Raw genomic sequence first — 13954 nt, forward strand, 5'->3', positions numbered from 1 at the left:
CATGTTGACAATGCAGTCCACTATTTCTGTAATTTGGCATACCTCAGCGTTTTCTCTTTGCTTTCCTTCTTAAAGAACATCTTCTTGACAGCCACTATGACTTTCAGAGACTTTTTATGAGCTCTAGATGTTGTTTTAGGACACACTGCACACCACGCAGAGGTATAGGAGTTTTCATCTCTTTGAGAATCACCTTGTTGGTGCAAAAATGCCATTTTATGCCCGTCAAACTGTGCTGTCTTTGCCATTTCTCATAGATTCAACAAAACAAATGGGAACAAATGATGTCTTTTTACAACAGGCTGCTAAGAAAGCACCTAAAGATACCATTTAAAACGGGTTCTTTGCCAAGTGTGTACATAAAACTGGTTCAAACTTTTAGTTAGGTGCCTTTTTATGCTTGGATGAGTGATAGGTCAGAGTTAAATAGGTTAAAAAATATCAAAACATTCCTCTTAACATGGTCAGGCAGAAGGAGTGCACTGAAAATGAGTGAAAAAGCAGCCAATGTCCAAATAATAACATTGAAAGACCTTCAGGCATCCTGGAGAACTACTGCTCAAGACAAGAAAGTCTGGCTCCTTGGCAGGAAAATATGGAGAAATGAATGGTGGCTCAAAACATCTTGAACAGGTCGTATTGTTGGTATTTTCTTCCTGGTCCAAAGTGTATGCTGTAATAATATATTTGCTTGTTGGTTTGTGCCTCTAAAGGGACACATAAGGCTATGTAGTGCATGATCACAACAAACAGAAGACTGAAAAATACCAAGCAGCTGTGGCACAAATGCAAAGATCATCATGATTAGTCTGCGTGAACATGACGACATCTGCCAGCCTAAAACGTATAGCCCACTGTCAAGTGAAAACAAACATGCACTACATGCTAGAGCGAAGCAGGAGCTGATTTAAATAATTTCCAGGGATTTGTGTAAAAACATGAATACTCCCCCTGTGGATTCCCAAGAAGAAGAAGGACAAATTTATTGTATTTTACTCTTTCCACTTTGCCTTCTGGCTGTATAGTTTATTTTTTAAGGGTGGGAAATTTACATATTCATTAGCATAGTGAAAAGCTCATTTACATGTTTTAGTGAAGTCTGCTTTTGAGTTTGTTGTGCTCGTTCATTTATCCGCAGCGCCCGAGTCAGTCTGGCTGAGATTCGGGAATCGCATTTACAGTCGGACACTCCTTCACAGAGGAAAAAAAATTGTGCAAATGATGCAGCAAAACAATCTCTGCGCGTGTTATGAAATGCTCAATGCAATACCACGCTTTATTGCAATATAAAGGGCTAAACATTTGGGATTAAATCATCCACTAGAGTGGTAGTGAAAAATGAAGGCTTTCTTTCTTTCTTTCTTTCTTTAGCGCTTCGTCAAGACTTGCAGGACAAGGTGTTGTTTAGCAAAGAACAAATCCTGAAGTCCCTCTTCTTCATGCTTTTCTCTCGACTTTTCATTATCCTTACAAATCTCCCAGTGTGCTAACAAGCCGCTACGCTCAGTGAGTGAACAGACGGAGCTCAGGGGGGGAGAAGAGGATCAGAGAGACTTGGAGCTCTTGGGTTGGTGTGTGCTTAGAGATTCACATCTTTTTTTTTTTTCCTTTTTCTCCCCCCACACATACAGCTGGGGCTCAATTAGTGTCCATTTTTGCTAATTAAGTACACTCCGTCTGAATCAGTGGTGCAAAAACGTTGTTTGTCAAATCATAGGCTGTATCCGGCTTGCTGCCCCTGAGGCAGGCTGGAGGCCCTTATACTGTACATTGCTCTTTCTCTTCTTCTTGTTTTTTCTTTTTTATCTGTCTTCATGTGTTCAGAGAAGAAGAGAAGAAATGAAGAATTCCCCGCGGTTTTCCAGAGCTGGTACATACACATATATATGTACCGGCCTTGTTGACACAAACTCAAACTTAGTAAGTTTAAAAGGAAAAAAAATTAGGTGAAAGGAAAAAGCGTTGATGTTTAATTTGTCTCTTTACCTGATCCCGTTTAAACTAGAAGCCGAACATCCGTTTCCGCGTGACGTTCGTTACCGTGGCAGCGTGCTAAAGCCCAGCTAAAGGCATGGCAGCGGAGTTATGTGCATATTTTCCTAACCATGAGAGGCAGAGTAAGCTCGGCACAGCAGATAAATCCTAAAGGACTTGAAGAAGAGACCCACAGTCACAGGCATTTACAGTGTGAAAATACCCTCACTAGTGTCTGAAGTTAACACTTTGTAGTATGATATGTGTTAAATTGCTCTCACAGAGAGAACTGGGTCCAAGACTGTCAATCTCTACACACCATCTGCGTATGGTATTAATTTCCCAGACAAGACGACGGTCCTTCCGCGGAAGGGTCAGACTCCTCCAAAATGATCTGTCAACCCCTTCATCCCCTGTCGCACTCTTATCAATGCTGCACACTTTCCCTCTCCACTGTTGCCATGGCTACGGTTTTGGCAGGGATGAGTGGTATCAAAAGCGCGCCGGAGTTTAGTGAAGACTCCTCTCCGCACTTACCTCTGTTATGCAGCTCTAATCCCATCCTTTTGATCTCCTTTTGATGGAGACATTAAACCTGGAGGAATTCAGGATATACCTAACAAAACCTCGCGCTACCGTTGTGACCGGACGAGAAGTCAATTCTCTGCGGACAGATGCTCCGGTCCGGCTAGGCTGCTCTCTTCAAGCTAACAGATACCAACCACCTCATTATCTGCAGTCCACAGATAGGGAACCTCTAGCAGTTAGAAGCCCGGCTTTCTTCTGCTCCGCTCTTTGAAGCTAGAGCAAAAAAAAAAAAGGAAAAAAACCCAAAACAATGAACTCCACAATTTCAGCCTGACGAACCCCGTGCAAAGAAAGCTCTCTTTTGTGCCAAATAATTTATTTAAAATACTTTGCAGGCTATGAAAAGGAAAAAAAAATATATCCAGATGGAAAAAGGGCTAAAGAGTTTGAAGCCACGCTAGCAGCTTGACGAGGCTGTGGGGCTCTTTGAGTTAAAGGCTTGCTTGCTAATTGCTGCGCACTAACACTAAAGTTTAGCTGAGATTGACTGGAAAGTCATTTTTGCAGGTACTTTATCATCAGCCAGAGTATGATAACATTTAAAGCTTGTCTATATATTCACTGACTGAACAATGAATATCTATTAGCTACACAATACTAAGAGTCTGCAGCATAAAGGAACAATTACATGGACGCAGTCACAAAGACCTGAAAAAGTCCAAGCAAGGGATTTTGTCAGGGTCCAGGCAGGCTGTGGTGGGCTGTGGGTTTTTTCTGGTTTCTATGCTGAGATGGATCCAACTCCACTCGTCCACCCAGCCAGCCACCTCACTCTGGTAAACACCTCTCTCTGGATTATAACCTGCCTGCTCATTCCAAGGTACCACCGGATAACAGCCTGCCCTCTGACCACCCCTCTCTCGAGTACCTTTCCCTGGACTGCAAGTAAGACATCCACTCAACCCACACCTATCCATATGGCCCCTGTCCATCCACCCTCTATAACCATGTCTCTCCCATCTCCACAGACCCTCCCCGACCACCAGCCTAGATTTTAGTTCCTGCTCCGTTCCCTCTACCTTGATTTCTAAAGTTTCTGCTTTTGTAAATAAAACCGCCAACCTTGCTCACCGCTGTCATTGTCTGCTTCTCGGGTCAGTTGGCGACATCCATGCACGAGAAAGAAGAGCCGCTTTATTTCTTGTATTTGGCCCAAACAAACAAACAACAACAACAAAAAAAAAAGCCGAAGTGAGGAAAGTGAGAAAGTGGTGTGTTCGCCCACTCCTGGTTCCCTCCTGATGATGTGACCTCGCGGAGGAGTCTGCACGGCCGCAAAAAACTGGAAGGCAAGCAACTGTCCACGCAGATCTTTGCACTCGCCATCTGATGATGAACTGCTAATATGTGTGGCTGCAGCTCAGGAGGCAGAGCGGGAAGGTTGGTAGTTCGATCCCTGGCTGCTCCAGTCTGCATGCCAAATATCCTTGGGCAAGATACTGACCCCAAGTTGAACTCTGGTGCATCCATCGGAGGGTGAAGATGGTTAAAAAGTGCTTGTACATCTGGGTGAATGAGGGAAGCTGTACTGTAGTAGTCGAGTAGAAAAGCGCTATAAGACTCAGTCCGTTTACTATTTAATGCTATTATTAGCATCCATGCTAACATGTGCAAAATGATTGTGTTTACATGTTGGACTCAGAGCAGGGTGGGAAATTAATTTTACCAAGGAGGCCACGTGAGAAACTAGAACTGGTTTGAACCAGAACTGCACCAATAAGCTGAACTCAACTTTCTTCAATATTAATTTAATCTCTTTATAAACTGCTACCGGTAACAGAAGACAGCACAGCCAGGCACTAATTGTGCCCCGTTTGGAAAATTAATGACCCATCCTTGATTTAGATGATGTGTTAATGTGCTAGTTAACTCTACAACAGAGAGCTGAGAGATAACTTCATCATGTACTTGTTCAAACACTGTTGCCTCATATTAAATCGATTAAATAGATTTTCTGCGCGGAGCACATTCTCCCCGAGCCTGAGTCTCAAGCCAGTGACGTCTGCTTTCAGACAGTGGTGATTATGCCCATCTTTTATATACAGTGTATGTTCTCATGACAATGGTGGCAGAAATGGCACGGCAAAGAAGCAGCAACTTTGGGTTCAGTGTCATTCTCCTCCATTTCAGTATGTGAAAGAGGCCGGGGATTGAACCAGCAATTAATGATAGCTCACCTTTAGGGTATTTTCACACCAATAGTCCATTTCCTCTGGTCCAAGCATCTGCACAAATGAACTGCACCAAGGGGGAAAACAAACCAGAGTTTGACTTAAACAGATTAAATGGGACTGGTGTGAAAACACCCTTAGAGGAACATGAATATCTGCATCAAACAGAGCTGAAACTCATCCATTTCTCCACTATAAGATCATTTGTTTCTCCCCCCAAAAAACATAGATGGACAGTTAAAGCTATTAGCAAAGGAAGCCTATTTCATAAGCACAAAAACACAAAAACTGCACAATAGCAGCATGTGAACATGAGTTATTTTGAGATGAGACCAAATCCCACCTAGACTGATCTGTAGGCAGAAAGTTTCTGTGAAGCGCGAGCTCCAACCAGCCTGCACTAAGGGTATAGTGGTGGAAGAAGGTGGGAACAACAAAGTCTGGTGCTGTTTTTCTTACAGCGGTTTAGGTGAACTTGTATTTATAGATGGAAGCATAAACTCTGAAGTGTTTAAGGATAGCAGCCACACGCTGAAAGAATATTTTCCCTTCCGAGAGAAATTCGAGCCTTAGCTATGGGATTTAGGCCAGAAACGAGATCTGAACCACAAGGAGCATCTATGTGCCGCCATGGATGGAGAAAAATCTGTGTTTGCGGATGCTGCAGTGCGGGTGAGCTGAGGCTTTGTTGACTGAAACGGCTGGATCCCCTGTCCACATGTTTAGTGTTTATATATTTCAGCCCGAACCAAAGTGGTTGACCGAAGGCAGGCATTGCATATTTCTTAAAACCGCACTGCTTGCAATGCTAACGAGGAGTGGAAATTAACACGCGACACCCATGACGAGGGGTGGGCGGATCGATCCAAGTATGGATAGTATCGATGCATCGTTGGTATTGGTATCGGCTTCAATATGCTGTTCCTGTTCATCAGAAAGGAGACACGTCTGCACAAACTCCTCTGCTCTTATGCAGGAACTAGAGGAGGGCTGATCGATACCGACACTGGTACTAATATCGGATTGTTACTAGGGCGATATGATCGATACTTTGTTTCTATCCTCCAAACTTCAGCATACAGCCCACTGAACCCTTTAAAATAAATTATTTTTTGGAAATGAAACGATATACCTCAAGCATGCATAATGAAAAACGTCTGAACCCTTTTGTGTTGACTGTCACCTCTATTTTAATTTATAGCCTACAGCACTTTCAAACCACAGAAGTTGACCCAAAATTCTTTACAGACAGGCACATTTTTGCCCTCCAGGTCTCTAATAACACCCATGTTTCAAAATACATGAAAAGCTGAAAGGTGTTTTATGTCGTATTAAGTAATTATTGTGGAAATTGCAAAGTCATCTCATAAATCATGACACACTGCTCTCCCCTACATAAGCTGCCTTTTAGTTGAAAGTATCTGCAAAACTGGACGTATAATTACTGGGTATCAGATCAATTCACCGCTGACTAAAACTGAGCGCGGTCCAGCGTCGACATAAACCCTCCAGGTCTCTACATCTGTCCCCAGGAGTGACGAGAAGATGTGTATGTCTACATCCCACAAATATTTCCTCACGCTCGCTCCTTTCCTTCATCCCGCACCCCTTAGCCCTTTGTGAGAAACATCAATATCTCTGACAGATGGTAGAAGCACAGCAAGAGTGAGGGAGGGAAAAAAAATAACATCTTCATACAGTCTGACTATTTGTGCCGTGCGCGCATCCTCATCCTGTTTAATTTAAAGCCAAAGAATTTCCATTTCTGTTTGTATAAATGCTAAATGAAGGCCTGCTTCCTCGGTATCCCCCGCTGACTGATGTGAACCGTGGCGGCACATGAGAGTCAGCTCCATCTTAACAAATTCACTTTCCCCCTGTCACGTTAGCTCTAACAACTGACAATTAATGCTGAGGGAAGAGCATGATGCAAGGCGACACGCGTGCGCGGCAGATCGTTAGATTTTGAACGCGTCATCATGCGCTGACATGTTTTGTGTGGCTACTTGTCAGCGGCTGGTATAAAAAGTTGACTCTGACTTGTTGTTGTGAATATGCTGGAGTTTATATGGGCTGCATGATGAATAGCTGGTGTCAGGTGTTACCATGGGGATGATTACTTGAAAGCAGCCAAGGCAGTATAAGCATTTGGGATTTCTAGCCAACCCATCAACTGCTTGGCAGGCCATTTATTTCGAATATACAGGTAGTTTCGGGCGATAAGAATCAGCCTGTGTGTGTGTGTGTTTGTGTCTCTTTGTGATATAGGCAAAAAAAAAGAAGAAGAAAGAAATGGCACTGAATTTCAAACAGCCTCTTGCCATTTAATTACAAACCCGCAGTGACACCCATCACTGTCAGCATCGGCACCGCTGACCCCGGTAACGGGACGAGACAGTGTGACGCACTGGCTCGTCGCCGCTCTCTGCGCGGATTGCGAGGAAGTGTTTTTGCTCCTTGTCTCTCCTCATCTTTGCAGCGAACTGTAAAGTCGTCCACATGTAGGGGGAAGAGTCCCCGGAGCCAGTCGGCCTCTCGGCCTTCTCACTCTCGGCCTTGTTGCTAACACGCCCCACAGGCCACAACAAAAGCAGCTCTGAAAACAAGCTCTCAAAACTTTGACTGGCAGCCTGGTGATGCGATCCGCCCTGATGCTCCGCGCAGACACTTTGCAGATTCACTGAGATAGGAGTTAAGCTCGGGAACCACCAATCCCTTTTGGTCTTCTTTTCTTTTCTTTGCCAATTTGGGACATCTGCTCTGAGACCACAGCACTGCACACCCCCTCTACGTTTACTCAAAAGCCTAAAGTCGGTCTCTTCCTGCTCTCTCTATCCATAGCCCCTCTCCTCCCCTGGTGGGGGATTTGTGATTCAAACTGGGTTAAGGGACCTAAACCCCTCTATCTCATCGGCAAACATACAAATGCATAATCTTCTCTTTCTTTCCATCCATTCACATGCATGCTAATGATCTCTGCTGGCCTCTCTTTTCACACAGAGCTCACTGCTTCAGGGCTTTGAAACACACACGCCCTGGCAGTCAGATGTGGTCTTTCACATGCTGCATCGGGCTTGGTTTTGTTTGTGTTTTTGTTTTCTTTATGCTGGACAATGGAGATTTGTTACAGTGTTCCCTGTGATGTTTCATCTCATGGCAACGTGACAGCGCAGTCACGGCCTCTCAGTCAAACACACAACTGAGCTGTTAAATGTTAGATCCTTATCCATCACAGATAGCAGCTAACAATTTAGGAAATACAGTTATTTGTTTTTGTGCTTAGATGGAGAAGCTTGTCATCCATGTAGGCCTGTGAGGGAGCTGGTATTCAGTTAGCCTAACGCTGCATAAAAACCAAGCAGCAACGCCTGGAGCTAAAAAGTTAAGTCCCAGAGTTTTGCTGCACTTCCTCTAGAAGTGAGTCCCATTTACAAGTTAGCAGCATTAAAAAACATGTTTACAGCCCAGTCCAAAAAATGGAGGGTTAAAATTGTCAACATGCCGCGTTCCTTTTGAAGTGGGAAGTCGGAAATCTTGAGTTCCAAGTCAGATTTTCTTTTAGCTAGAATGCTCAATCAAGCTGGGACTTGGGAAGCCGCACGACTTTGCTGTTCAGTTCAATTCATTTCATATAGCGCCAATTCACAACAGTCACTTCGACAGGCTTTATATTGTAAGGTAAAGACCCAACAATTATACAGAGAAAACACAGATACTACTCCTTATCAGAAAGCACTTGGCAACAGTGGGAAGGAAAAACTCTCTTTAAACAGGAAGAAACCAATCCAAGAGAGCTGCAATAATACTGGGCAGGGAGTGTTGTTAAGCGAACACAACAGTTATTGTGTTGCATTATGAGTGGATGAATCACTTTAGCCTGCTAGCTTGTGGACTCTAAAACCAAGTGGGTTATATTACAGTGGCAATGTATTGTCAATGTCTTATATAAAGTATATCAAAAAGTCATAAAACATCTACTGATTATATTTTTATTCATGTAATGTAACAGGAACCTTTACTTTTACAGTTAAACGCAGTTAAAGTTGTGTTATTTTTAGGTTTTAGAACCTATATGTCACCTGTAATTTAACATTTATTTTGAAAGCCTTTAAAAAACGATAAAGCATGGTTCTGTCTTTTACTTTCCAATTTCTAGTATGCCCGGCAGCTTCAACATCCTTTGCCCAGTATGTCCACTATCCCTCCTCTGCACGTGCACGCATAATGGTAACCTTCCGGGCTTACGAAGAAATAAGTAACATAATAGGAGCCTTATTTGTTTATCTTGCCAGATGGAAAAGATACTTGACTTCAACATGTAGCTGCACTTAAAACAGCATGCACTCGTTTTTTTACTGTGCATGCAGAATATTGTGTGGCAATTGAAGTATCTAGTTTTCCTGCCAAGCTAGGGTGAATAAAGCGTCACACGTAACAGACACAATCAACTTTCTGCTAGAGAGTGAATAAGCGTGAGTCTGAAAATGTTTAATACGGCGCAGCTTTAAACTGCAGCGATTTATCCCCAATCCCTCCTCATCCTTTACATTTCCTCCCCTCCTAAGTCTTCCCTCGCTCCCTTCCTCCTCCTGACCTCGTTCGCCAGCTCTGATTCCCTTCAAACTGTGGCGGCTGTGGCCCAGAGATCATCAGCCCTGGCAGCAACAGTAGTGGAACGGGGGTGGTGATTGTGGAGGTGGCGAGAGAATGGGAGGGGGGGTTAGCAGCTAGCAGGCACTTTTCTAATGCACATGCATCCCGTCCTTCAAACCCAACAGGGTACTGACACCCGTTAATCAATAGCTGGGGCTTCAGAGGCCATTTAATGGCTCACACTGCAGAGATAGAGCCAGAGACTGGCAGAGGTGGGGAAGCCTTTCTGTGCACAAAATGCACTGTCATGCTAATCACCCGTCCCTGCAACACTGAGGGCTTTTATAGGGAAAGTGCTGGGAGGTAAAGGCGAAATTGGAAAGCATTATTTACTATCCCAGATGTGCATGTGTGTGTACGTGTGAGAATTTCTGTGTAGCTCTTTTTTAATTAAATGTGAACAAATCATTTGAGGGGAAAATTGAATATTTCTGTAATGAGATATTCTGCAGCTCCCCATATATTTTTCATTAGGTGCGAGGCTGCAGCTCAGATTACAGTTGCATTTAGCGCCAGCTGCTTTGGAGAAATGTTCAGATATAATGGGCTACTTGAAGACCAGGGTGAGGGATTATCTTTAACAAGATTACAATAATCTGGTTACAAGAAATGTTAAACGTAATCCATTAATTTGGATTAAAAGAAGACGAATGTCACATAACTTTATAGCTTTATAATGAGTTTCAGATTTCAGTGTTAAATTGTGGGCAGATTGGGAAATTCTGTTCATTTTCTAAAGGTTCTTAATGATGAATTAGTGTCTATCAGTACGGAAAATTTCATGCCTAGTAATACTGTTGAAATACGGAATGTGTTGCCGAGGCATTTTTTCATTTTAATAATAAAATATAACTGCAGCTATCAAACAGACCTTTAAGGATTTTTCTTATTTTCTGTCATACACAGTCAAGTGAAAAAGAAAGTCCTTCACAAGACTCTATGAAGTGAAAAACTAACTACACCCGACTGCTTTCATAGGAATTAAGATGGTAAGTAGCAGCCAGGTGCTGCTACTGCGAACACCTCAATAAAAGCAAAAGTTGTGTGGTCTGGAGCATTCAGGTTTGTAAGGTCACAATCTTTGCCGGAGCAGATATCCCAGCAAATTCCCAGCAAAACCCAGAGTAACATCTCAGACTTTCCAGGCCTCAGTTAGCATGTTGAATGTTAAAGTTCATGACAGTACAATTAGAAAAACGCTGAATGTGTACAGCTTGTTTGAAAAGGCTGCCAGGAAAAAACATCTTGTCTCTAAAAGAACATGGCAGCACAGCTTAGGTTTGCAAAGTCACATCTGAAAACCCCCCCACAAGACTTCTGAAAGAATATCTTTCAGACAGAGAAGACCAAAGTGGAGATATGTATAGCACCATAGCACCATTTGTATGTATAGCACCATATTTAGAGAAAGCCAAACACATCATATCAGCACAATGGTCTCATGCCAACTATCATGCACGGTGGGGGAGGAGTGATGGAGTTTGTCTTGCAGCCACAGGACATGGGCACCTTGCAGCAATTGCATGCACTCCTCTGTGCTGATGTTTTGCAGACACGTGGCTGCTAACCACATGAGACTAACTTCTGTCACGCAGGCCTTGTGACCAGTCCATGACTATCTGGCAACCACATGTTGCTGGGAAAAAAATATGTATTCTCCAGCTGGGTGGTAAAATCTGTCTTGGGTTTAGTTGCTAGCATATTGCTGTGGTCATAGTTTGAATGGTAGTGAGTCTTATCTACAAACATCCAGCTGCTCTTCGAGGTGCAGTGAAACTGTGGAGACCATTTGCCTTCAACACATTTTTAAAACACTTTAAAGACAAACCTCCTCAATTTCTGGTCTGTGTTGGGGTTTTTCAAGCTTTGCTATTGCTCGGCTAGTAGTTAGCAAGCATTTGCAGACAATCATGACAAATTACAGGGATATTACAGGCAGCCATTGCAAACTGCTAGCAACCAAGTCAATAAGCAGGAGGTTTTTAGTGCAGCACCTTTTTTTGCAACCAATTTCACTCACCGACAGTCAGAAACCTCAAGAAACCACCGCCAGGAAGTCGGGAAATACATATTTTTCCCTAGCAACCGGTCCTTGTATTACGTCTAGTATGGGTGATGACTCTTGAGCAACGAGCGCATGACGTAACGTGAGAAACTTCAATACCAAAGTATGTGAGGCCATCTGCTCGACAGATAAAGCTTGACTGCAAGTGGGTCATGCATCAGGACAATAGTCCCAAGCACAGCAGCAAATCTGCAACAGCCCAGTCAAACTCCAGACTTTAACCTGTCTGAAATGCTGCAGTGGGACTTTAAGAGAGCAGTGCATGAATAAATGCAAATTCCAAAGATGTGTGACACTAAGAAAGTAATACAAAAAAGAACTTGTTTTATTTGCTTGTTCTCAATTTTTCACAGGACTGCTTAGAAAACTGCTGCTGTGAAAACTTCCCTTTTCACATGGCTGCTATAATCTTAGAATAGTTGATGTTCATGATAAAAATATCCAGAGCTTGACATAATGATCTTAGCATGTGTACAAGTAATCGCTGTGAATGAAAGCTCTAATTGTGCCATCTCAGACATTTTTTTCTAATTTTGGATCTGTATGATGTCAGTAAGAGCACATATCCCTTATATGGTCATATCAGAAGCCCCGCCCACCTCCAGTTCTGTTTTGTTTACTAGGAGCAGTCAATCAGAGGCAAGTCTGAAAGTCACCAAGACTCAGTGTGAGATAAGAGATATGAGATTTTGCTCTGTAAATCATGTAAAGCTCTTCATAATAGGCCCCCTTAAATTTTTTATTGCAGATGGTGGTGCACATTAATAATATGGACATGGATTAGTCAAATCTACTACTGCATGATATATATATGTACATACAAACAGGATATAGCTAATCCGTTTAACTATATAATTTGAAAAAATCAAATCAAAGCCAGTTTTAGTATAAAATATATATATATATATATAAATTTTGGGGAGATGAAAAGTTCTTTTTTTCCTTGACTATCATATATAATTAATGCAGCACATCCCGTGCTTCGTGTCAGTCTTACGCCAACTATCTTATCCTCTTGCACCCATTCCTTCATTTCGCTCGCTTTACACCCTTGACACTCTGCTGTACAGTATCAATTAAAATAGAGCCCGTTTTACATCCAAATGGCTGCTGAAAAGACTTTGATTTCCGTTTGTGCTTGCGGTGCAGAGATGCAGAAATTCCTCCACGCAGAGAGTGTGAAGAAACAGCCAGCAACAACTCGTTAAAAAGCCCGAGATTTCGTCTTCTTTTTTTGTCCTTAGTGTGCGTGTGTGTGTCTCCTCACAGTTTTGGCTTAGTGCTGCATGCGCTTCACCATAAAGAGGGTAGTTTTCCATTGATGAGCCGGCGCAGGCGGCTTCACCAGCAGCAGCAGCAGCAGCAGCAGCAGCAGCAAGCAACAGCAAATCACTGCTCTGTTAAAAGGCCCTGATGCGTAGCAAACACTCCTGCCAAGCCGCCTCGCTCCAAATCTGCCTGCTTGCAGACCCCCTGTAATTGGAGGCATTAAACTTGCTTTGGACAGGATGGCAAATGAGTGCTTTGAGCTTGGAAGAGAACTGACTGCTGCATTCAAAAGGGCTACAGCAGTAGATGCAGCTAAATCTGACTAATCGCTGCCAATCCAGCAGATCTGAGCGTGAGCGACGCGGGCGTGTTTGTAGTGAGCCTGTGTGTTTGTGTGTGTGTGTGTTATTTTCATGTCTTCTGTGGGTCCTGTCTTGGCTGGTGTTCTCGTGTGATTATATACATCCAGTATAACGGCTGGGCTGGTGTTAATCTTTCAGTAATCGTTGGGATCGCTGCGGCGACGCAGCGATTTGATGTTGAACCGCAGACGGTCGGGGTTAGTGATGAGCAGCGAGCAGCCTGCGAAATAAAAACCTGCCTGTCATCCTGCCACCGCTTCCTCGGCTCCCCCCCCCCTCCCCTCCACGGAGCACGCTCATTAAAATCGCTGTGAGGAAGCGTTTCAGCTGATGGTACAACAAATCCAGATATTTTCCTTTAGGTTTGCTGCCGTCCTGCGTCGTCTATCAGGGCCCCGCAGCAGCTCTGCTGTGATTGGAAGGGACGTGAAGGCTGGTTTATAGTGAGCAGCAGGCTGAAGCGGCCTGCAAAAACTGGAAACGCTTCAAAGGTTTTGATGATAAACAGGATGCAAATTCTCACTTTTGACACCGTGTCAGATCTCAGATGTAGCGGTGAAAACCAAGAGACCGTGATTAAAAGCAAGGCCCCCCCCCAAATGCAGCTTCCCCCCGACAGACTTCCTCCTCTGCAGGCCCATGTGCAGAACACTGCTCCCCAAGGTCGGGCATTTCTATTTCTTTGTTTTCCTTTTTTGATGTATCCATAAAAACCCCACCACAAAGCATCTATCTACCTTATCTACCTGAGAATCTGACACACTTGATAAATGCCACGGGGCTGTGTGTTGACTGCTGTGTGCACATCCTGTGGGAGCTGCAGAGATGATTAGAGAACATGTGGAGAACACGGCAGCAGTCTTCCCTTTGGT

Source organism: Pundamilia nyererei, unplaced genomic scaffold (assembly GCF_000239375.1).
Source record: "Pundamilia nyererei isolate P.nyererei 1_Seehausen unplaced genomic scaffold, PunNye1.0 scaffold00362, whole genome shotgun sequence".
Taxonomy (NCBI): Eukaryota; Metazoa; Chordata; class Actinopteri; order Cichliformes; family Cichlidae; genus Pundamilia; species Pundamilia nyererei.